This window comes from Anabrus simplex, chromosome 12 (genome assembly GCF_040414725.1).
Source record: "Anabrus simplex isolate iqAnaSimp1 chromosome 12, ASM4041472v1, whole genome shotgun sequence".
Lineage (NCBI taxonomy): Eukaryota > Metazoa > Arthropoda > Insecta > Orthoptera > Tettigoniidae > Anabrus > Anabrus simplex.
Window position 1 is genome coordinate 92905624 of NC_090276.1, and position 26319 is coordinate 92931942.

A 26319-nucleotide genomic window follows, 5' to 3' on the forward strand; every position below is an offset into this window, starting at 1 on the left:
GGCCCATTTTAGTTGCCTCTTACGACAGGCAGGGGTTACCGTGTGTGTTATTCTACCACCCCCACTCACAGGGTCACTTTATCTACCATTCTCGACCATTATTTGAATTGCCGTTAATTTATGTGCCTGAACTATGCCTATTTAAAATGCATATTTTGCTATTGTTACGTATGTAGCTTCGAAAATTCTGATTCACCCAATAAACTAGACGAAGTGCGCGCGCACGCGGTCTACTGCTTTGAACTGAGCGATGTGCTCCCTAGCTGAAGCCAGTCTGTTGCCGGCTGAGCGCCATTATGGTCGCATTTGGAGTCTGATACTCCAGGCTAATAGCCATGTGAATTAGGGCATTTGCCTTAGTTGTAGCGTAATTATGCTCTAATGTATTTCTTATTTATCGTTCGTTAGTATTAGTGTGACCGGAATATCTAAAGGAGCGTACTTCATTGCAAAATGGCCTAGAACGTTAGCTATTGGATTACCGTACATTACATTGGACACCCAAAGATGTAAGTACAAGTATCATCTTAATTGTTTCGAAATTGTTCCACTGCCGGATTATTTGGAGAAGAAGAATGTGTGTAACACCCTATCAGTGACAACTATAATATTTTAAAAAATTTGGCAACGCGGCTAGTAATATTTCGTGTTTACTCCGCAAGTGAAATTGAAATTAGGCCTACTGTTTATGGACATGTCGGTCACCGTTTATTCATTAAATTAAACTGGAATTTCTTCTGCATCGGACATTTTAATGATATAAATTGTACCTTCAAACTATTAAAATGTAACCTAACTAGATTTTGTAAAATTCTATATCCAAATCATTAAATATGGAGTAATTCTGAAACCTGGTGTATGCGCTGATGACGAGCGAATTATTCCATTCCTTTAATTTAAATTGAGATTATCGTTGTGATACCTTTCTCTGTTTCTTAAAGTTATTATTATTATTGTTAATTTAGTTGGTGGATTTCCTTCTACATTTCTTGGTTCATATTTGTGGTATCCATTGCACTGTGATCAATGTCTTGAGAGACGTTGTGTACTAGTATTGTTTTCGTAATGGATCATTGTTTAATTACTTAATGGGATGGTTTATTTCCGGTCTTATTCGGGCATTACCGTTTTCTAGAGCCTCCTAAAATTAAAATCTAATAACCGGCATTTAAATCCTCTATTAATATTTGGTAGGAGGAAATGTTAAATTCAAAATACTATACATTATTATATCATGGTTGTAGGAAACTGAAATTTGTTTCTGCCATTTCTTAATGATACTTACGTTTACCCTTATCAGACTATTTGCGTCCGTTTTTTCTTTCTTTCATTATTGCGTGTCATATCTTTATCATATCACCGGCACGCTAATTTTTGTGGGGGCCTTGCCTCTTGTTTTAAGTTGGATGCTGGCTTGGTTTTGGGAAGCTGCAGGCTTCATCGTGTGTACCATTGTTCTGTTTCCTGTGGAATTTTATTGTGTTTCCCTTCGTAATTTGTAAATTATTTGGGGCATATTTTGATTTGGGTTCGTGCTATTCTCTCTTGTGTTCCTTAATTATTTACGTGTGGAATATTTTGTTGGCTATCGTTGCCTTTCATATTCTGTGTGATTCCGTGTGTCTGCGATGATTGAAATCTTTGTATGCAGGGTCTGGAACAGATTTCAGTTTAGTGATAATTATTGTAGTTTACCCGCTTACAAAAGCACTGGTCAGTGGTGTAATGAATTTTCTAAAGCACGGATCCGTTTTAACATTTGTCATTTATTGATTCTAATGCAAGCTGTAGTTTGTAATCTGAGTGTGTTTCCACGATTTTAATTATTTTGAAAATAGACATTTGTCTCTTATTTTAATGAATTAAGTAATAAGATTTTTTCCTTTATGGGGTATATGTTCTTCTATTTACTTATTTATTACTATATAAAAATATTTTACGTTGTTATCCGAGTACGCACTCATAGTTTTATTGCTTTAAAAATTGATTTTAATCCATAATTCAAAGAGGTTATTTAAAATTCAATTATTTGTTCTTCAGTTTTCATTTATTATTTTTTTAATTTTTCCTAATTTTTAATAAAGTTCAATTTATTGAAATTTAATTTTGCTTTAATTTAGTAGTTAGCAATGTTGACCTGGCAATACCTCAAGTAGTTAGTTATGATCCTGCCCTTTTCCTTTATGTTCTGTGCCCTCCACGCTAGCATACTTAATGCTGCTGCTGCTGGATGGTAAGTATTTTGCTTCTTGTGCTCATTTGGTGCTATTTATGGGTTTTGATTATCATTCCTGTTTATATCTTCAGCGGATGGCAATAGATTTACACTGTTATTCATCGAGAACACTTAATCTCTTTACATTCAGATATAGTTGACGATATCTTGTTTCACATTATCGTAGGTTCACTTCCTCTCTCTAGCGTTCTCAAACAGTCTCAAAAATAAACCCAAGGATGAAGTATTAAAAATATAAATTAACCCACAGCTCATATCATTAACCTGACAAAATCTAATTACTTATCGGTGAACACAGACTCTAAATAAACACTGTAATATTCGTTGATGGTCGCAGGTTCAAATCCGCAGCACAATATAAATGAACTTTTCTCGAAGATTGGAAACACGCATTCAACATGCTATTACTACAACTAGCATGCCCCAAGAACTACTTAAATATACTAAATGCCATCTATCATTATTAAAATGTTAACACAAACTGATATTATTTCAGAAGATCAATACCACATGCCTATCTCATTTCAGAAGATCGTATAACACAACACACGCTTAGGAATATATGCTAAGGATCAAAACAGCATAACACACGCAGATTATACATACAAAATACACCCCCCCCCCAAGGCATTAGTACTACAAAATTAACTATCTAAATCTAGCTGACCCTTGCTACATTTTAAAAATCAAATAAAACTGAACCGTCACATGCAAGAAGTTATTATTTACAAATTTACACAACAAGCTGATTCATGCGTAGTGGTGTTAGATAAAATCGGATGTACTCATTTTAGTCCGCTTCGCTTCATGGTTCAGCCACGTTCCACCTCAGCCATCGGGTTGGCTCATCGATACGGTGCTCACTCCGTCATGACGGAAACACAACCGTCAACAAAAATTCTCGTCTTGAGGTCCATGTTCTTGTCACAGTTTACGTATGACACAATTAATACACACCTGTCCGCACATAATTGGTAATCGCTGAGCATAAAAAAATACAAATTATAAACACAAAGTACATTTTTCTCTCTCTCGCGTTCAGTTTCCGGAACCGTCTAATTAATATCCTACTTCAGCAAGAATCCGCGGTTCAGTGGTAAATCAAACTCTAACGCGCCCCGCAACTTCATCTATAACAATGTTTACTGATGCTTGACGAACAAGTCTTTGGGCACTTTACACGTAGTAATTCAAATATAAGACAATTTGAATACAGTTAATTCCCTTATGGGAGTAATCCCTGCGGATTAAGTCCAGAATATTAAACAGGTTATTGTTCCTTTACGTCGATAAACGCTCAGTCCACGTTTTCCCGGCGACGATCACAATACGCGTCCGAACCGTTCAGTCCCGAAGTTAAGAGTAGAGTGCTGCTCCTCACCGCTTGGCGTCCTCCCGTCCGCGTGCCACGTGGAACAAGCGTCTGGGGATTCCCCGGACCAGTTTCATCATTTCCTGCTTCCCGTAGCCACATATCTAATTAGAAGATTTGTCAGGATACCTCTATTGCATTTTTATACTTAAGTGAAAGTCTTATTTGTCTTTAATAATCACTTCTCCTGGATTTAAGCTTACATCGCAGCGCGTTCATATTGGCGTCCCTGCTGCTGCTTCATTTCTTTCCTCGCGCGCTATCTTGTGATTCTCTGGGTTGAAAGTTCTGCCAACTTAATTCAGTATCTCTATCTCATTCTGATCTTACGTTTCTCACTCTAGGGTGGAAGATTCCATCGCCTTCTTTCTGATGCAATATCCGCAGTTCTTTACACGTGCTCTGTCAAAGATATAATTTTAGCAAGCTTGATTAAAACATACATTCTACTTCACATATAGATTCTACCTCATATAACATTACTTTTGTCCAACTACAACAATTATATGACAATGACACGAACCAGTTGAATTCAGTAGATTGCATGCAAATTTTTAGTACATTTCACAATTACATAACCGCTAGGATCCCATCGGAAACACAACTCCTTCCTTGGTAGTTGTTTTCTCTTCGTTTTTGTCAAATTTTTGTTTGTGAAAGTGGTCCAAACTTTTCTGTGATTCTTCCATAAACTTGTAGCCCAGATTTGTCAGAACCACATAGGAAGTTTTGGGAAATGTAACCAATTAAACGACTCGTTAGCGTCTTGCCATGCAAACACCTGGGAAGTATATCAACTGCTGTGAAGTGTTCATAGATGGGCTCACTGCTTGTACGACATAAAAAGGGAGTCCTGCTTTGACTTTGTAGGCCCCTAATTCTCCTTTAGCCTTTATCTGCTGGTAACTATGCCAACTAGACTCTCCTACTGGACACCTAGTGTGAGTAGCAAAATCTTTTCTTAATGCAAGACGATAGATAGTGGCCCATATAGTATTTTCAATATTTCTACACTTTCAGTATTTTCTGTTAGAGGTATTCCAAAGTAATACTAAATGATTTCAATTTTTATTGCAGTGAGTTTGCCTCTGCCACAACGTTTTGTCCATAGCAAGTTTTCTCTAGGCTGTACCTAAGAAGTTTTGTTAATGACCAATATATTCCATTTTAGCCATAGCTTCACCTCTACAAGTGTCAGAGTCTAAAACAGACTTACAGTAGAGCTCATGGTGTCACCACCACAATATTACTCACTATACTGGAGTTTCCTTCCCTCCTCAGAACGCACCGATATCCTCCATGTTAGGAGAACTACATTTGTACTCCAATGTATATTCTGAAACACAGGCAACCCTTGGATAAAACTTCTGCATCTACCACTGACATACTGTAGCTCTAATGACACCGAAACGAGGAGAAAAGCCACGCTTCATCCAGCTGCCATCCACTATGAAACCACATTAACCTTTGCAAGTTCTTTAACCTCATCTGCTGCATTTTAACTAGTTCTCTTAGCACATTTGGGTGGTTATGAAAAGCATATTCATAGCTTGTAGCCACAATCTGCTTGCGTTATACCATACGCCATTCTTCTGTTTACTTCAAAAGGTAGGCTTGTTTGGGAGAGGTGTGAATATAGTCCGTCACGTGTCCACTCTCAGATATTACAGTCAGTGCAAGCTGTAAGAGCCAGTAAGTTTTGAAGTGAATGAACATAACTAGTGGGCCCACGTTGCTCCGCGGGACAGATAACTTATCTTGATATGACTGTTGTAGTCATATTGTTTTGCCTGCCATTTTCAGCAGTTTTATGAACATTTAGTACCGGCACATAATTACTGATTCATTTGTAATACATTTCATAACACTTCTTTCCGTACAGTGCTTCAACCATTCGGGCGTATCTTGGTCTTAATATTTTCAAACGATCTTGCCGGGATAGTGCAACATACAATTGGTCTTAACCGAATACTGGTTAGGGTAAGTAGACACCCAATCTGCGCATTATAATTGGCAATGTTCATACAGAAGGGATACCTTCCCACCTGTGCGTACGTCAATATATTCTATTAGCAGCATGTAAGTTATTAGGAAACTTCTGCCATCTGTTGGGTATATAAAGAAGCTGATGAAGGTGAGAGGATCAAAGAGTATATAGCACAGATTAATATTCTTCCACGATCAGAGGAAGTGTATACTCTTCACAGGTAGTAATCAAACATGGCTGCGTGCAATGGCATTACTAAGGGTGAAAATCTCAGAATTAGATAAGAATATTAATGAAAGTGTTAGCCGCCTAGCAACCTTCTGAGTACAGAATGTTTAGCGGGTTAGGGTAAGCCTTCGCCTGAAATTATTGGAGTGATCATTTAATGATTTGATTTTATGATTACTAAAAGTTGGCCGAACTTAGAGACCTATCAATGTTTCATGATTCACCGGCTGGTAATTCCGGAGAGAATAAAACAAAAATGAAGCAAATCGTTCCAGTAGAACAGACGGACGGATTTGCTTAGTCTGGTTTTAGTAAACTCTTTTAACATATAGGTAACTATTATTGTCACTACTTCTTCCTTCAATCATTTTTCTGGTTAATTTTCTTTAAGAGACACCTAGGTTGTGTTGGTCACTTGAATCTTTACTATTTACACTGACTTTAGCACTGTTATCCTTGTGTGCATTCGAAAATTTATTTCAATAGAATGATCCTTTTTACTGAAAGAACACATATTTATTCAGTAAGCCTACCACGTGTGAAAATGACACAGTATTTTCCTCTTCTGAAATTGTATAAAGTGGTGCTATCTGGTGAAAACAAAACATACTGCGTTCAGACAAGTTAAGAACAAGCTTGGAGCCAAACCTGAGCAGATAGTTAGAAAATACATCACAAATGGATGGAAAAAGTTCTATGAAGACACCAGGTATGACAGCTCTAAGTGAACGGTCGCACCTCCAGGCAGTAAATAACGTGTCGGCTTGTGCTGAATTATGTTGGTGGTTCTGTACTGTGAGGCTCAGGCCATTGCAGTAAGTGTAATAGACAAATCTAAATTCATACTACGAAAGGGAAGCGCCAACTGAGCTCGTGTGCATCTGTCCTCCAATCCCACGGAAACACCTAACCTAACGTGTTCCTCCCTCTGCATGTCCTACCACTTTGAATTTGTCACAAAACTCCGCATAAAACAAGTATACGTACTTCTCAATTAGTAAAACTTCCAGATTTCGACTGACGTTATTAGTTTCACAGCTTGTCTCATCTTCCCAGCTGTATTACAAAGAATTAAAGGCTACCGATTGAAAACTTAAGTGGAAAGAAATGATGATTTACCACAGATCGATCTAATAGCAAGATGCCACCGTGGAGCAATGATATTTCAATACAAATCGTCAAGCCAGGTTTAACTCTTTCACTGACCTAGTCTAGTGTCTTAGTGTTCTAAAAATCATGCACATGAACAAGAAATACAGACGAAAAGTAATTAAAAACAAGAAAAGGCAATCAAAAATATTTCGAAGAACTCCGGTTCCGTAAAATTGTCAGGAATTTTCATTTTCAAACCTGCTTGACCAGTAAATTGTAGTTTATCGGAGAAAGGAACAGAATCTAATATTTTGGTGGAATTATTGGTAAAACAATATTGAGAATACCACTGTCGTCTTCACCACGGTTGATATATTCATCATCACCAGGGTCACTTGAACTCTCACTTTCACGAAACACTGCACGATGACGGAGCCATAGTGTAAACAAACGGCGACTAGCGTCATTCTTTTGTCTCTAGTTTGGCCACACAAGGAGAATAAACACGTAGAGCAGCGAATGTCTGTGATTCCAACAATGTGCAACAGATCGCATTTGCATTCATTTTTGCCAACAATCAAAGCAATTAAGGCAAAACTGCACAAGCCCAAGTACATATTCAGAAAGACAGCGAAGGACTTAAAGGCCTTATTTTCCCTTGCATACCATCCGAAATATGAGAGTTTAAGAGAAGTGATGGTTTGATTTACGACCGCGACTCGGGAGGAAGTGTCAACGATTCCAAGAATAGTGACGTCTCAGCGACACAACTCCTCTAGCACACACGAATAGGCCTGCTGTGCTGCAAGGCATGCAGATAACATACAGCATTATGGGCGACACTTTCATGCTACCATGTGTTCGTCTAAAAGTGGTGTCGTTCACATATCCAAGCAAGGTGCCAGATCACCAGTAACTGAACGGGTATCGACCTTGGCCTTGATATCAGCACACAGCATGACGGATCGGATTACTTCATTCTGCAGATCATATTGTGAACCTGTGCCTGGTATTTATGTTATACACGTAAACCAGACATATTTTAAATCTGCAAGAAATTTCCTGTCAGGTGAATTTAAAAACTGTGAAATTTGGCAGAAATGGTTGTATGCCCAACTAAAGATAAACAGAAAGAATTAATGTTTCTATTATACTCACGTACAGTGGAAGGTATGTAGACTACTTACGTGGATGGCATAGGACTTGGGGCTGCAACAAACAAATAAAAATAATCGCTAAATGATTTCACAATTCAACAAACTTTTCATTATGTCATCACCTAACATGGCACTACATCATTTGAATCTCACTCTAGTTTTCAGTCATCTTGACAAAGACATAAGCAAGATATTGAACAAGACCTTACTAAGTTGTATTATTTCCCTCGTAACTTGTAAACATTATTTCTACGGCATGTACAATAATTGAAAAGCATGTAGGAGAGGTAAAGGAAGACACAGGATAAATAGAAGACCTCACTTTTTCAACAACTTGCAAGACCAAGAAGGACATGGGGCATCCCAACCAGATTTATTGCACAGAAACTCCATCATACACAGGTGACATGATTACTCTTGCAGCATGTCATGCTGTACAGAATATGTGATACTGACAAGAAGAGATTCTGAAATTTCATCTGGAGTATCTTGGCCCATGCTTATTCAATGTGAACCCAAAGTTCCTCTATTGAGGTCCTAAGTATCCTGTAGCAGACCAATTATCCAATGAACTATCGGCTAAAAGGATTGTAAGCGTGCAGGCCAAGGAAGCAACTTGACATGATGATCATCCAGGGACCATCAGTCAATCTGCGCGATATCGGTCACGGCTCCAACACATCCACAATGTTACGGTTGCTGGTCAGTGCAACAGCGATGTGGACTAGGAACAAGAAGGACTGGAATTCGATGGCACCCAATAGCACGATCCTAAGTGCTGTACTGCGCAATACACCTTTTAGCCAGGAATGTGCCATGGTGCTGATAGACTCAGATCTAACCATCATGGTGTTGCAAGCAGAAGGGGGATTCTTCAGAGGATATGAAGTCATGCCATTCGTCCCCGTCTCATGGGTCTGATGTTCCATGCTGCAGGTACCTGTAGTGAGCAGGCATTGGCAGCAGTACACAGGATGTCCTGCTGCTGCAAATAAAGATAAACCAAGTGCCACATGCCCAAAATCTTGAACGAGGGTTTTAGATGGAACTCTACGGTCTGTAGTTATCATAGGAACAAGGTGTCAGACATCAACCTTGCTGGAATTAAGTGACAGGGTTGTTGGCTTCCTGCAGGTTCATCAGTCAATTCCCCTTTGGCCCACTGATCACTTATCAGATTAACTGCGGTTGCATTCCTTCCAGTGCAGTGTAAAAGGACAATGCACAATCCCAATAGGCCATGATTCTCTACTGGTCAAAGGTAGAATACTATTCGTACGGACATCGTGTTCCACAATACAGCAAACACTGACATCTCTTAAATCTTCACTTATGATCAGTATCAGCACTCGCACATGCACCGTACCACCGTACTGAACCAACACCTCCTAGATATAAGGCCTCACAACCGTTCTGGGAATATACTGTGACGTCAGCATCGGCAGGCAAGCCTGAACCTTTTCAGTAATAACACAGCAATGAGTTTGGCCATGTGACACTGAAATTAGAAGAGTTTAAATTCGTTTAATGGTGCCAATTGCTAATACCGTTGTACGTAATGGTACTGATGTGTTGGGTGCTCAACTATAAGGAGAATTGTGACAGTGATAACGAAGTGCATGCATTAAGTTTCCGAAAGACGAGGTTATGCGGCAGATATGTTTACGTGCAATTCCAAGACAAGACTAAAGATTTACTAATAACTCAATGGTGAGTAACTAATATATTATTACATTCTCACACAATCATAATGAGCAAAGGCCTGTGACGTATTTAACTACACGCAGCAGCTGGTGATATGTAGGCATAACGTTATATAAGGTTATGTTACCTTACAATCATGGAATACATTATTTCAACGATATTATTTTTATGTCCGACTCGTTGGCTGAACGGTCAGCGTACTGGCCTTCGGTTCAGAGGGTCCAGGGTTCGATTCCCGGACGGGTCGGAGATTTTAACCTCAATTGTTTCATTCCAATGGCACGGGGGCTGGGTGTATGTGTTGTCTTCATCATCATTTCATCCTCATCACGACGCGCAGGTCACCTACGGGGGTCGAATAGAAAGACCTGCACCTGGCGAGCCGAACCCGTCCTGGGATATCCCGGCACTAAAAAAGCCATACGACATTTCATTTTATTATTTTTATTATTATTATACGCATTAAAACATCCCACGTACAAGAGCTGCTGGTGTAGGCCGATTCACTCTGTAAATGCATGCATTTCGCGCATAGTGATACATTATTTTACAGGTAAGCCACAGGCATTTCTAAGTCGGTGATATTTTATGGGAAATAACTGGTACTGATCCTCAGGAAAAACTTTTAAGTACTCCTCTTCCAAGACCATGACTCTCAGAGACTGCACTGCCTTATGTCTTTCCCAACTGCCCATCATATTTATCGTCACGTTCTGGCAGGTGAAGAGAAGAACCAGGCAAAAAGTAGAATAGAAAGAGGAGCAATAAACACAGCCATTGAAGATAGTACATATCTCATACCGTACATAGAATTTCAATCCACAATATTACACAGCTGAAAACATGTAAACATGTTGTTACCTGATGGTTGTTGTACTGTGATGAAGGGAACGTAAGTAATTTTTCTGTACGTCAATATATCAAGGCAACCATACTGCTTAGCATATGTAATAATCTAATAGGACATGGCCTTTATTCTAAACGGGTTTTATTAAAGTATAAAATATTTCTAATGTATATGTGAACAAAATTACTAATACAAATGCGGCATATTCTTTAGTTACAAAACACCATAGCTGCATTACAAGGAATGAGTGTAACAATGTGCAGAAATATTCAAGAAATATGTTAATTCTAGTCCTAGTTGGTGAATTGAACACCGAGGATGATGTCCCCACAGTCAATTTAATAGTCGCAGTTGAAACATTTCTTAGTTCATAAAGGAGTATGTGTATGATTTTCTTATTTGTTCAACCTTCTGCCTGATATTTCCTCATGTTTACAAATTTACGGCCGACCCCGTGGTGAAGGGATATAATGCCTGCCTCTTACCCGGAGGCCCCGAGTTCGATTCCCGGCCAAGTCAGGGATTTTTACCTAGATCTGAGGGCTGGTTCGAGGTTCACTCAGCCTACGTGATTACATTTGCGAGCTATCGTACGGTGAGATAGCGGCCCTGGTCTAGAAAGCCAAGAATAACGGGCGAGAGGATTCGTCCTGCCGAACAAAAGACACCTCGTAATCTGCAGGCCTTCGGGCTGAGCAGGGCCAAGGCCAAGCCCTTCAGGGCTGTTGCGTCGTGCGATTTTTACAGCAATTTAATATTGCCACATGTCAATACTTTTAAAAGAGTAGGCTCCGATCTGCATGGTAGTCCAATATTAGGACAGAAACTTACATACTTTCTGGAATACATAAAACATAAAGTTTAAGGTTTCGAACAGAATGACAAATTGGTAACATCGATGGTAGGTGAAATTCTCATTAAACCATACATGAACTTCAAGGGAGGAAACATTGTAGGCTCATGTGCAAATACTGCCAGTGATGCAACAAAATTGTTACGTTTACGATCTTATCGGACTCATTCAGTCCATAACATACTGCCTACAGATTTCAATGCAAGAATACGATTTTGCAATTGGCTAATAAATAGTTTCCACGACGGTATTGTGGATCCGAACTTACTTTTTATGAGCGACGTGGCGTGGTTTCATTTGAGTGGATATGTTAATTCACAGAACAATAGAATCTGGGATACAGACAATCCACACATTTTACAGCCGAGACCTCTGCACGATTTGAAGGTGGGTGTGTGCTGCGCTATCAGTGCCCCACGAATTGTCGGTCCGATATTTTTTCAGGACACGATTACTTCTGACCGTTATATTCACAGCATTCTGGAACCATTTTTTGCTGAACTGACTGAAGAAGAGAAAACGTACGGCTATTTCCAGCAGGATAGTGCAATGGGAAATGTTCGATGATGATCAGACCATCAAGGCTTATGGCTCCTCGTTCGCCTTATTTAAGCACATGTGATTTTTATCTATGGGGAAATCTTAAAGGAAAAGTTTACAGGAATAATCCTCGAACTGCAGAAGAATTAAAAACTGAAATTAGGAACATTGTGCGTTCTATCGGTGTCCATGAACTACAAAGTGTGTTTCGAAATCTCATTACAAGATGTGAAGCTTGCATTGCAGCGGAAGGAGATCACTTTCAGCATCGTCTGTAAATACTGGTGAGTTCAGTTTAAGTTGATTTATTTATTTACTTATATATTTATTTATTACTGGCGAGTTCAGTTTAATTTCCTATTTGATTTACTTATTTGTTTAATCATTTACTTATTTGTCCAGAGCATCTATGTAGCCGGTGAGTTCAGTTTCGTTTAGTTTCTATAGGCGTTATCATGCCGCTTTTTTGAGCCGACTATGCTTGCTTGTCATGGCGGGCACTGCGCTCGCTGTCTCCACTTCCCAGCGCGCCTAATCCTCGGCACTCCGCTCTGCACTTTCAAATTAATCACCCTGTATTTGTAACATCCTGTTGTGCTGTTAACAATTCGGCCTAAGTAAGTTAACATTGCAAGATGCTGTCGTGTTTTACAACTGTTTGCTGTTTATCTTTGATAGCAGAGTCACTAAAATACGGCAATAACGACAGCATAATTCAGTATAAGTTAAAATTTAAACGCTATTTGTTAGTAAATAAATTATTCCATTGGCAAAAGATATTAAAATCATGTCTGTATTTAACCATGTTAAGCGTTTCTCTGCATTGCCATCGGTTCCTTAGCGTGACGTCACCATGCTGTTGTTAGGCCTTATTATCTAGGAGGTGTTAACTGAACACATATTCACCCTGCTCTATGTACTTCCCGTACGAGAGGACTGTCATGTGCATCCTTCTTGATGCACTCAGAAGTGTAAAAATGAAGGGAGATTACAGAGCTGCAGTATCTAACTCAACTGGAATTAGTATTCAGCACAGATTTATTCATAATAACTGCTTTTAAGCGGTATTTTATTTATTTAGCGTATGGCCCATACAATCAAGTTGAGTTCAGATATAAATTATATACATATTTACATAACAAGAAAACAATGAACAAGAAAAGGCTCCCTACAACTGAATGTCAAGATCACTGATCCACTGTATTGGTCCAGGAGTTGCCATCAGGAAATCCACTTTGCTGCCTGTGTATGCCCGCGTTTCACACTCTCTGACAATATGATGTATGGTTTGTCGTGCAGCTCCACAGTCACACGCGGGTGTCGGCAACTTGTTCCATTTAAACAGCATGTCTCTGCATCTACCATGGCCTGTTCTTATTCTGTTCAGAGCAGACCATGTTTTACGTGGTAGTTGGAATCCACTTGGAAGTTTGGCATTCGAGAACATACTGTGCAGATGCGTCTCCGTTGCTGCTTCCCACCGTCTTTTCCACTCTGTAGTTGGGTTGTAGCTTCTAGCAACCATGTCTAAGGCGTTACGTAAAGTTGGATGGCGTGAACGTAATCTGTTTTGGTTGATAGTTCGTAGATCTTCATGTACAGGCAGATCGGGGTTCCTTAAGATTTTATTGAATTCCTTGATGAGAGCGGTGGATCTGCGTAAATCAGATGGCATTATTCCAGAGAGAAGCGGGAGCCAATGAGTTGGTGTAGATCGAATTGTGCTAGTTATTATGCTCATAGTGGAATTCAATTCAGTATCAATGAGTTTTCTGTGATGACTGTTCATCCATACTGGAGCACAGTACTCAGCACTTAAATATACCAAGCCTAAATCTGAAGACCGTAAAACGCTTGCCGAAGAACCCCAGGTAGTTCCACAAAGCTTATGAATGATGTTACGTGTTTTCAGTTTCTGTGCAGAGCCCAGCAGATGTTGCTTGAAAGATAGTGTTCGATCCAAGATTACTCCAAGGTATTTTGGGTTCCAGTTGTGGTGAAGTATCCTGCCACAGAAACTTACATTCAATTTAGTGTTTGCTAAGTGATTGTTTAAATGGAAACAAGACACATCCGTTTTATTGGTGTTTGGCTTAAGTCTCCAGTTCCTGAAGTAAGTTTCCAAAATGGACAAATCCTGTGTTAAAATCTCTTCAATTCTCTCCAGTTCTTTGTGTTGCACAGCTAATGCTATATCATCAGCGTAGCAGAATTTTCGTGATGTAACTTCAAGAAGATCATATATATATAAGCTGAACAGGAGTGGCGATAGGACTGAACCTTGAGGCAAACCATTTTTAAGCTTCCTCTCCTTGCTCACATTGTTCCGGATGATAACCTGAAGCCTCCTATCACTCAACATATTGTTAATAAGTCTTGCTATCTTTATGCATGGTATGACCCGGAGAAGTTTATAGACCATACCTTCCCTCCACACGGTGTCAAATGCAGCAGTGAGATCAACAAAAGCGGTAAATTTCAGGTCACCACACTTGTTAGGAGTTAGGAATAAATCTGATTCTTCTCCAAAAATGATAGTCAATGCCCAATAATAGACTAACATTCTGGGGAGGACAAAACCATGTATAAGTAATAACCTGCATAGTTGAAAAGGAAAAATATACCTCCGAAAGACAATCAGGTAAATCAGCTGAGTTGGAACACACACTGTCATTGGGTAATTGTCTCATGTTTAAGAGATGTGGTACTCTTACTCTCAAGTGATACAAGTTTAGGGATATGTTAGTCTCCTTCAGATATCCACTATCGTTGGGTAACTGTCTCTTGTCCAAGAGAGCTGGTAATCTCACACTCTAATTGGTGTCTTACTAGTGCCTTATACACCATCTCATTTACATCGTTACTTCAACCTCTAAATACTGATGCAATATAAGTTTTGTCTTTATATCATTAAAACAATATTTTATATATATTAACAGATATATTATGTAATGTGCATATAGGTTAATTTAAGTGTGAATATGTTGTATGTTAAGGTTAGGTATTCTTAACACTTGTAAATTATCTTTTATGGGACATCAGGTTTTTTTATATCCTTAGGTAATATGCTGTAATGCCAAATTTGTTTCGTATGTAAAATGGAGCCTAGATAGCAAAAATCTTGCAAAAACTTTCAAAGTAGGTAGAACGGAGACTGGATAGTGAAATCTCACAACAATTTTCAAATAAGACCAGAGCCTTGAACATAACCTCACAAGGGATTTCAAATGTAGAACAGAGCCCGAATAGAAAAATCTCGTGACAGATTTAAATTGTAGAACAGAGTGTACATAGCAAATTCTTGCAACAGATTGCAAAATGTAGAACAAAGATACATAGAAAAATATCTCAACAAAGTTTGAATTTATAGTAGAACCCAGGTACCAAAATCTCACAACAGATTTCAAATGTAGGACAGAGCGTAGATAGCACAATACCACTTAAAAACGTACGAATTTCGAGGTTTCAGAGGTAGAACAGTGCCTCGATAGGTAAATCTCACGAATATTTTCAGACTTACACTTAAGAAAATGGAAATTGCAACACCACGAAGGCATTGGTCGTTTGTGTTGATTTTCAAGATATGTGTGTAAACGATCAAAGTTTAAGACCCATTGGATTGTTGCTACAGGTCTCCCCACGTGATTGGTCGCGGAGGAATCAACTCCAGTATACGGACTCTGGTGTAGCGTAGTTGACTTGCAGTCTGTGCAGTGAAGTGTTCCCCGTCAAAGATGCCTCGACGACAGAGAAGAGCACGCTATCGACAACTGTCGCCGTTTGAGAGGTCTCGGATAATTGGGCTTTGTGAGGCTGGATTATCGCTAAGGACTGTCGCTGCACGTGTCGGCTGACAGGCATCTACGGTACAACGTGTATGGTAGCAGTGGTCAAATGAAGGTACCCACAGTCGTAGACCTGGCACAGGCCCAGCGTGACAGACATCTGTGAGAGAGGATCGCCGCATCATTCGGATGACCCGGATGGAACCCCATGCAACAGCAGCGCAAATTCGAGCAGCTGTGGCACCCCACGTTACACAACAAACAGTTGGTAATCGCCTGCGTGCAGCTGGCTTACGAGCCCGTGTTCCTACAGAACGTGTTCCACTGACCCCACAACAGCGACGTGTAAGGCTGGCCTGGTGTCGAGAAAGATCGACGTGGGTCGACGAATGACATAGGGTCGTCTTTAATGGTGAATCGCGCTTCTGTCTTGCCCGCGGTGATCGCCGGAATCGTGGGCGCCGACGTACCGGGGAGACGGGCCGCCCAGATCTTATTGCCGAGAGGCACACAGGGCCAACACCGTGCATTATGGTCGGGGGAGCTATTGGCTTTAATGTGAAATCACAATTAGTGCTTGTTGAGGGCACTATGACTGCTCGACAGTACGTTGATAGGGTACTCAATCCAGTGGTTGTCCCTATGATGGCGAACATTGCTAATGGGATGTTTCAGCAGGACAATGCCCGGGTTCTCACTGCACGCATCTCCAGAGAAGCTCTTCACGACATCACATTCTTAGAATGGCCCGCCAGATCGCCGGACCTCAGTCCTATTGAGCATGTGTGGGACATGATGGGTCGACAACTGGCCAATCGTCCTCAGTCACCCACAACTCTGGAACAACTGACCCGTGCAGTGCAGCTAGCATGAACCACAATTCCTCAGGAAGCAATCCAGGGCCTTATTGACTCCATGCCTTGACGAATTCATCAATGTATTGCAGCTCGTGGTGCGCACATCCTGTATTGATTGTTGTCCAAACTTGCGGTCAAAGGGATCTGAAAATGTAATCATCGAAGCACAACTGAACACTCGTCCTACATGTTCAATTGCAGCAATGCACTTCTTCTGGGTGTTGCAATTTCCATTTTCTTCAGTGTATAAGGTCAAAACACGTTGGACAAAACAAATATTATCTGACTTTAGAACTAGAAGAGGTCGAACCGATAGTGGTAGAAAGTAATTGCACTTTTGAGAAGGATGCAGAAATTTGCGTTGGTAATATGAAGGAGACCCTCCTATACAGTGGTGAAGACAGGTTAGATCAGCTTCTTTTTCAAACCTACCAGAAAATCCCAGACACTTAAATCTCAAGGTTATAAAGGAGTTTCACAGGAGATTAGAAAAGGATCCAGCTAGTTTTATTAAGGGCACGTGTACGTGAATTATTTTCAAAAAATTGAATTTTTGATTTTCATGTATTATTATTCTTTGGAGTTCTCTCTTTCAGAATATATATAGTTTATATATGTTAGCAAGCATATTTTGTCCTAAATGTTGTTTTTAAGAATGTCTGCGCTAAGTAACCAAGCCCCTTTAAATGTCAAACATTTGAATGTGTCATAACTTTTCCACCAGTAAAAATATCGGAAAGCGGTAAGTAGTATTTTATCGAAAGCTGCCATGCGTAAGAATTGATTGCTCTTAGACCTGCCAGCCGCAACGTGCTAGGTTGTAAACAGAAGCCAGTATTGTATTGTATAGTAGCGTGCATGAAATTCTCTATTTGTATACATCCAGCATTTGCCTAGAGTGAAAATGGGAAACCACAGAAAACCTACTTCAGGGCTTATTAAAACTGTACTATGGCTTAGCTATGAGGAGCAACCAGGGTAATTTGGAAGCTATGAGAAAATCTGTATGGGCTAGTTTAATTCACAAAGCATCAACTGTTGACCACCCACAACACGTGCTATGTCCTCCAGGTCCAGACTTCTGGTGTGGGTACCAGATAACAAAGACAGAGGGTAAAACGTTATTGCCATAAACATTCATTACCTTATGTTGTTATTGAAGCCATAAAACCTATTTATATAGATCTTAGTGCCAAAAATCTCTTGGGAAAATGTTTACATGGACGAACACAGAGCCCTAATTAGAGTTTCCATCATTGCATTTTGGGAACGTGTGCCAAAAAGCGTATTTGTAGGTCTTCCTACCCTAAAAATGGGTGTATTGGATGCAGTTATCTACTTCAATGCAGGTGCTGTATCCAGATGTAAGGTACTGGAGTCTTCAGGAATATCTCCAGGGGAAAATATGGCCTCAGCATTAGCTGCAATTGATCGTCGTAGGGTAATTGACGCTGAGAGGGCTGTATTTGAAAGCTCTAAAGAAGCCAGAACAAATAGCAAAAATAGGAAAATACAGCGGGATGATGAGAGTGTCCTAAATCATGAGGAATATGGAGCTGGAATGCATCGAGACTGTAAGGGTTGGTCACAAACTTAAATTTTTACTTTGATTGGCTCTCCTGAAAAGTTGTATTTTTTTAAGAATATTTATTTTACTATCTCAGTAACCGTTAATGATAGAACACCGAAATTTGGCACACAGTTTTAGTGTGCTATTGTCTGAAAAGTAGACTACAATCATGAACGTAGCTCTTTATTTATGAAAAATAGACCATAAAATACTCAACAAAATTTATGAAAATTTTAATAACAATTTTCGAACTTTTCCCAAAAAAAGAACCATTTTACTGCATATCATGATTGTAGTCTACTTTGTAGCTACATGCTGTGGGTAGCATCTGTAAAAATATCATTCATATCCCACAAGTAGTTTCCGAGTGTACCCTTCCGACAGCTTGGAGTGATTTTGCAATCTTAGAAAACATCACAAGAAATAAACTCCCATAAAAAATTAACAATGAATTTTAACCAACAATTAATGCTATAACAACAATTTACAATGTTCATTCATTGCACATAATAATATTTGTCCACCTAGAACAAGTGTATCTGTTCAAATTATGATGGCAAATATAGTGATTTTACACTATTTTACTAAGGTCTTCACAGACACGTGCCCTTAATTGGTGTATTAAGACAAAATAACTTGCAAGAAGGTATTTTTGTACAAATTCTCACACTTCACCTGTAAGGACATGCTGAAATGTGGTGGAATAATCTAAATGGCCAAAATTTTTGCTGGTATGATATTAAGAGAGTTTCTTTCGAAATTTAAACTTGGAGTTTTGAAAAAGTGCTGTAAAGAAGAATATTTTTAACCCTCCGGCATGCAAGCAAGTGCATTTGTTAAACAAATGTATAATATTTTAAGAGAACGAATGAACAGCAACAGGCTTACCAAGAAGATCTTCTCTTTGGTTAAAAGCTACAAGACTGGAAGCTTGTAGCTTAATGAAGTACAGAAGGACTTGGATTCGGCTGGGATTTCAGACATTGGGTGGGGTGAATAAAAATGAGTCTAAGCGAGTGAGCGTGTGCTCGTTGAGTGCCTGAGAGTCTCCCTGCCGATGAGCTTCCACTCCGCATTTGCGGTGAATAAAAATATAGACCGGAAGCGCAGCGTACACTCGAGTGTCTGGAGCAGCCACTCAGTGTCACTGATCAAGGTCGTGCACGTGCCATGTATAGAACACCTTAGACTGTGATAACACTTCGATGACTTCCGGGTAGTTCAGTGCTTAACATGGCAGGCGACGACAGTGTGGAATTCCAGCCCGCTTTTATCTCCATTTTAAAGAAATATACAATTATGTATTCAGAGACACAGTTACCGGATAAGAAGCACAAGAAAACAAGTGCAAAAAATCCAGTTCAGTGTGAACTACTCGCTAAATTTAACTTAAACATTTCCGTCCAACAACTGTCTGATTGGTTGAATGGTCAGCATTGAGGCCTTCGATTCAGAGGGTCCCGGCTGGTGCGGGGATTTTAATCGCATCTGATTAATTCTTCTGGCTCGGAGACTGGGTGTTTGTTTTTGTCCCAACACTTTCCTGTTCATATTCGCACAACACACTTCGCTACCAACCATCACAGAAACACGCAATAGTAATTACATCCCTCCATCTACGGTTGGCGTCAGAAAGGGCATCCGGCCGTAAAATAGGGCCAGATCTACATGTGCGACACAATTCGACCCAGGACCCCACAGGGGTGTGAAAAACGGTAGAAGGAGAAGAATAATTTCCGTCCAACTGTTAGTAAAAAATTTCAAAACATGAAAACAAGACTGAAATATAAAGTAGAATTAAAGCGTACGGGGAAACAAATGCATATCGTTAAAGTAATGGGGGAAGCGGCTGATGAATCCGATGCAGGGGGAGAATAACCCTACCATCGACCGTCTGAAAGGTAGGAAATCATAGCCTGAATATTACGACATTAATAAATTGAGGAAATTGTAGGCCTATAACGTAAATAACAAACATTGATTATGATGAAAATGATATATTGACAATTGAATGAAGTTTTTTAAGGAACCAGATCTGCAGGACCGGAGGAGTTGGCCGTGCGGTTAAGGGCGCGCAGCTGTGAACTTGCATCTGGGAGAAAGTGGTTTCGATCCCCACTGTCAGCAGCCTTGAAGGTGCTTTTCCGCGTTTTCCCCTTTTCACACTAGGCAAATGCTGGGGTTGTACCTTAATTAAGGTCACGGCCGCTCCCTTCCTATCTCATCGTCGCCATAAGACCTATTTGTCTTCGAGCGCGGACGTGTTCCTTCTTTGGTCCCGTCATGGGATACCTGGTCTCAGGGTAAGTACGGTTTCTATGTTAATTTCGGTTATTGATTTAAATTAAATGTAATGATTTCTATTTCTTGTGCAGGAGCTTATCCTCGAGATTCACGTTCACCGCTAAATTTGTCGGAATGGCTTAGCTTTTCAGGTAAGATCTTGTACCTGTTGTTTCGGAGGCAATTTTTACTAACCTTGTAACGGATGATGTAACTAACTTATCCTTCGGGTTTGCCTCCCGGTATTTATGTTTCGCCTTCCATAAGTACTTAAAAATCTATGCTCACTACCTGAAGTGTTTTGGGTAGTGATTCCTCAAGAAGCATTTACACAACACTAACTTATCGCTCGAACGCTTAACAAATTAGTGAGTAACTAATATTAACTGGTACTCGACTGTATTATCGGCTTGTATAGAGCACCTGTACGTGATCTTAATATAACCTCCTGTTTCCGCGATATCAGCTTCCGTGTCGTCCGCCATTTTCTGAAAGACGTAAGGGTTTTACGTTCCTTGGACAGTGCGGCAGATGTGCACTATAGTCGGTTTCGTGTGGCACTGCAGTGGAGGAATATCTTGCTTCGTAAAACCGGAACTAACTCCAATGAGAACTATACACAGAACACCGCAACTTTTGCTGGTCAAAACCACGTTTACATCATTGATATGTCCATACTTTCAGCCAGAAGACATCATAATAGACTCACTGAAAGAAGCAGTAAACATTATAGGAAAGAATGAACCTCTCGTCGTAGCAGGTGATCTAAACTGTCGCATAGACGTGCCAAATCAGAAAACACAACTGGTGAAAGAATACCTAGAATCTGGAGGACTCGTGCTAGTAAACAAACTAACGGAACCAACATACATCTGTCACAACGGACACAGTATCATAGATCTTGTCTTCGTAAACCATAACATTACCGCGAAATCTCTCCAAGAAATAGATGATTCACCAACGATCCGTATCAGAAAAGATCTACCTATCAAGATAACTGTAACAGTGAAACACTTTGAACCGAAGGGCCAACATATAGATGAAGAAGGAGAGAAACTCGTCGAAGAGGCAAAAGTAAATCCGTTTATAGCTCTAAAACGAAGAAAGCCACACTTCCCTCATGATATTGCCATAGAAGACTGGGAAGAACATTTTAGGAAAGTGCTGAACACTTATCTGTAACTACAGTAGATAATATCGTACATGGAGAACAAAAACTCTTTCAGGACTTCACCGAAGAGGAAGTAAAAAATTCCATAAGGGACTTGAAGGCTAAGAAAGCTGCAGGAATTGATGGCATTTTCAACGAACGTATACAAACTAGAGAAAATATACTACTAACAACGTGGACATCGCTCTTCAATAAGTGACACCTGACACCTGGCTACACTCAATGATGAAGATCTTATATAAAGGAAAGGGAAACACGAGTTGCCTAGATTCGTACCGTGGAATCGCCTTAGAATGCAATATATTTAAACTCTTTACCAGGTTACTAACAACGAGACTAATAGAAGAGGTAGGCCACGCCTTACCGGAAGAGCAATTCGGCTTTCGACGAGGGAGCTCTACAATGAATGCGATAAAGAATCTGATTGACGACATAACGAATACCCTCAGACATCCAAAAGGGAAACTTTACGCGATATTCGTAGACTACAACAAAGCGTTCGACCTAGTGGACAGGGGAAAGCTACTGAAGAAACTGGGAAACATAATAGGATATATGAATCCTTTAACGAACATCATTAGGACCATTCTTGCTTATAATTACATCTCTGTAAACGATAACGTCTCTATCTCGATGAACGGAGTACTACAGGGTGATCCAATGACCCCATACTCTTCAATACAGCGGTCTCAGACCTAATACCCACTATAAAGGTCTAAGGCGACGAGGTACATATATACATGCATGCAGATGACATGGTACTCGTATCAAAAACACACGAAAAACTACAGGCTGCTTTCAACAAGCTGAACATTTGGGCAGAGGACAATAAATTCAGAATTAATCGACAAAAGACGGTACAGATGATCTTCCGCAAGGCAGGCAGAACAGCATTAAAAGAAAAAATTCAGTATGAAAATGGAGGAGAAACTATGCCAATAGTAAACAACTTTAAATACAGTATTTGAGTATTACATTACAGACGTCAGGAACTACTTTTACCAGACACATCAAGGATAGAGTGGCTGCGACTGTAATAACAATGAATGACATCTTAATTTTACGCAAACTTTCGGTTGAAGTCGCTATGAAATTGTTTCATGCAAAAATATCTCCGATAATGACGTAGGGACTAGAATTGATATGGGAACATATCACATTGAAAGTGTAAAAGCAATCTACATGGAAAAGGTATTATGTTTATCCAAATTCACTCCTTCAAGACTATGTTACGAGCTGACAAGAGAACTCCTCTATACAGACGAACTACGTCACAAACTAATATTGCCGTCTACAGATGCATTCAACCAGTTACAAACAGAGCTGCAAACCAAGAAGGGAGATATATGGGAAACATTTTACACCACAGAGGCTATGACCAGTACGGATTGGATGAATGCAAACTATGAACTCAGGCACACAGTGACTAGATTAGCAACACATAGTTTTCATCATCGTGTGTGTGCTAACAAAACTTTTCACACCCCGAGAAAGGAATGTATATGTGTACTGTGCGAGAAAACTTGCGACTTATATCATGTGCTGACGTGTACTATAAGACAGATGGGACTAACCAAATTCTGTTTAATGTAATTAGTCATGCAAATATATTTTAATGGCCATTGGCTGCAGTAAAATCTTTACTTTGGGTAGTGATGCAAGGTTTCTGTGCCTCTTTCTTTGGTCTTATTTCTACTTTGTGTTGATTGGGATTAGTCCTTATTTTAATTGTCATGCATCGTTGGACGATTTTCTTCCATTTATGATCAATATTATTATAGCGCGCAAACTGTGCATTACTTAAAGAGAATCATTTAAACCTGTGGTTAAATTCCTTTCGTGCATTGCGCATATCTGTAGGCGCGGTCAGCACTTAAATTTACTTTCGTAAATATCCTTTTTGTGTTTTGATTTGTTCTTTCTATTATGAGTTGTGATTTCTTTGCTTTTTCTTTAAAACATGTGTGTAATCCAAGGGCAATTAACCTCTACGTTTTCTTTCTTCGCAAAAGGCTACGTTCCATTACCTCTCAGGTTTCCACGTTGTCATGTTTCCTAACCTGTTCTTTACGTTTTGTAGTGCATCGCTTTTGTTGAACCTTCTTTTACACTGTTTAAAATTTCATAAATTTATGAAGATTACTGGGATCAATTGGCAGAACATCGCTCAAGACCGTCCCAGATGGAGAGACCTCATGAAAACCTACCTTGCTTCGGACTTAAAGAGGCCACATCGTAAAAACGATTGAATATGGTTGATAGTGATAGTGACAGTGATCTAATCAAGCAGTTTAACGGTTACATTGTTAGCCAAGACCGTGGTTTCGTGAACGAAGGATTAGTAGATTGTAACAAGACCGACTCCAATCCTCAGACCTTAATGCTACTCTCGATCGTTGAAAGATGGCGAATCGAGTAGCCGAAATTGTTGGAAATGTGGGTTTGTTTTGGTTTGTTGTTATCGTATGTAGTCGGTGTAATTTTATTAAATTTGACGATAAATGTTAGTTTCTTTGTAGAATATAAGTGTGCGAGTGTATTTATATGAGTCGGTGGGTACATAGGATCTGTAATTATACGCAGTAATGTGAGAATGTGCTTGTTTTGATCGTATTTGTACTTATTAAAAAACATGAGTGCACTAGGAGGACCAGTTTTTAGTATAACTATGGCAATGCCTCTCATACAACTATTCTTAAGTTTCCTACGAAATAGAACATTAGAAGAGAAATCGATTAGGAATATACATCGTGATTATTTTGAAGTCCACGGCAGAACCGTAGCGTGCATACATCATTTTGAGAATAGGTCTGAGGTTAGGAAATCTAGTTCTCTACTTCCAAACTATCCGTGTTCCTCGAAAAATATTAACTTAGATAGAATATAATTGATATTGTGTTATTCCGTCAGTGTCTATGTGCTTCAAAGTGTCTAGTGATTAAGATGCAAGTGTATTTTACAATAATCTGTGCTTTGCCTGCGGGAATGTTTGGCTGGATCTTGGAGTATAACAAAACTTATAAGTGTGACAGATGGAGCAATCTGTATACTGTTACACAAAAGAAATAGTGACTTAGAGGGATTAGTTGGGTTTGTAACGTAGGGTTTTACACTACTAACACCTTCCGATTCATGCTGTGGCTATCAGTTATCAAGCAGACTGTGCCGAACTGAAGCTCGTGCATGTGGTTAAATATCAATGTTTAGTCAATAGAGTTTTTCCACTCATGTTATTTAATGGGTAAAAACCTATTAGGCTATATATTTAGTGTCTGAACGTTTCATTACTAAGGTTACTATCCTTGCGTGAAGTGCTGTTATGCCATATGTCAACATTATATTAACATCATGTTAACATAATCATTTCGGGTGTACTTGATCTGAGTGACACCGAGCTCGAAAGCTGCAGTCGCTTAAGTGCGCCAGTGTCCAGTATTCGGGAGATAGTAGGTTCGAACCCCACTGTCGGCAGCCCTGAAAATGGTTTTCCGTGGTTTCCCATTTTCACACCAAGCAAATGCTGGGGCTGTACCTTAATTAAGGCCACGGCCGCTTCCTTCCCACTCCTAGACCTTTCCTGTCCCATCGTCGCCATAAGACGTATCTGTGTCGGTGCGACGTAAAGCTATTAGCAAAAAACTAGCAATGATCTGAGTGACTCAGACGGTTAAGGAGCTGGCCTTCTGATCCCACGTTGCTGGATTCGATCCTGACTCAGTCCGGTGGTATTTGATGGTGCTCAAATACGTCAGCCTCGTGTCGGTAGATTTACTGGCACGTAAAGGAACTATTGCAGGACTAAATTTCGGCATTTCGACGTTTCCGAAACCCGTAAAAAATGTAGTTAGTAGGACGTAAAACGAATAACATTATGATTTCGGGTGTAATTCCCATTCATTGGGTGGTGAATTTAAGAAATTATCTACCACTTCAAAACTCAGGCAACAAGTTATGTTTGCGTTTCACAGTTCTCATGAGAGCGAATAAATCGAGGAATTTTGCACCTTAATTTATTTTGAAACATTCAAAATGATGTTAGAAATATAATTTTAACAGTTTTATCAAGTATTTTCATCTATCCAGCGAAGTGAAATCTAAGAGAAAACGTTATTTGACGAATTGAAATGTCTAAATAATCAGCTTGTTGGTCTCTTTTCTAGTAGAATATATGTGATTCTAGTTGATTATTTGTGATGCGTACTTGTTGGCGAAGCAATTTCATATGTGTAAAAGTGATTTTCCTTACGATGTTACATTTATCATATTAAATTACGGCCGTTTATATAAAATGCACGTGATATTTTCGTGTTAGCCAATACCAGCAATTCGGCTACTTCGGCCGCCATGTTTTTCTTATATTACGGTCTGAGGATTGGAGTCGGTCTTGATTGTAACTGACCCAATCTAACCATGAAATTAGGTAAGATTGTAAATTCACCTTAAATTCTATCTTATATTTTTTCTTCCTTCCTTTCATGATGTCTCGAGCCGTTCCTACTCCTTCTCATTTGATAAAGGAGGAATTACGCTACGAACTTTAGATGCTTAACGTAAATACCCAAGAACTGTTACGGACGATATGAGTTTATTAGCTTCTCTTACCGTTGACTGTTCCTGAGCTAAATGCAAATGAAATG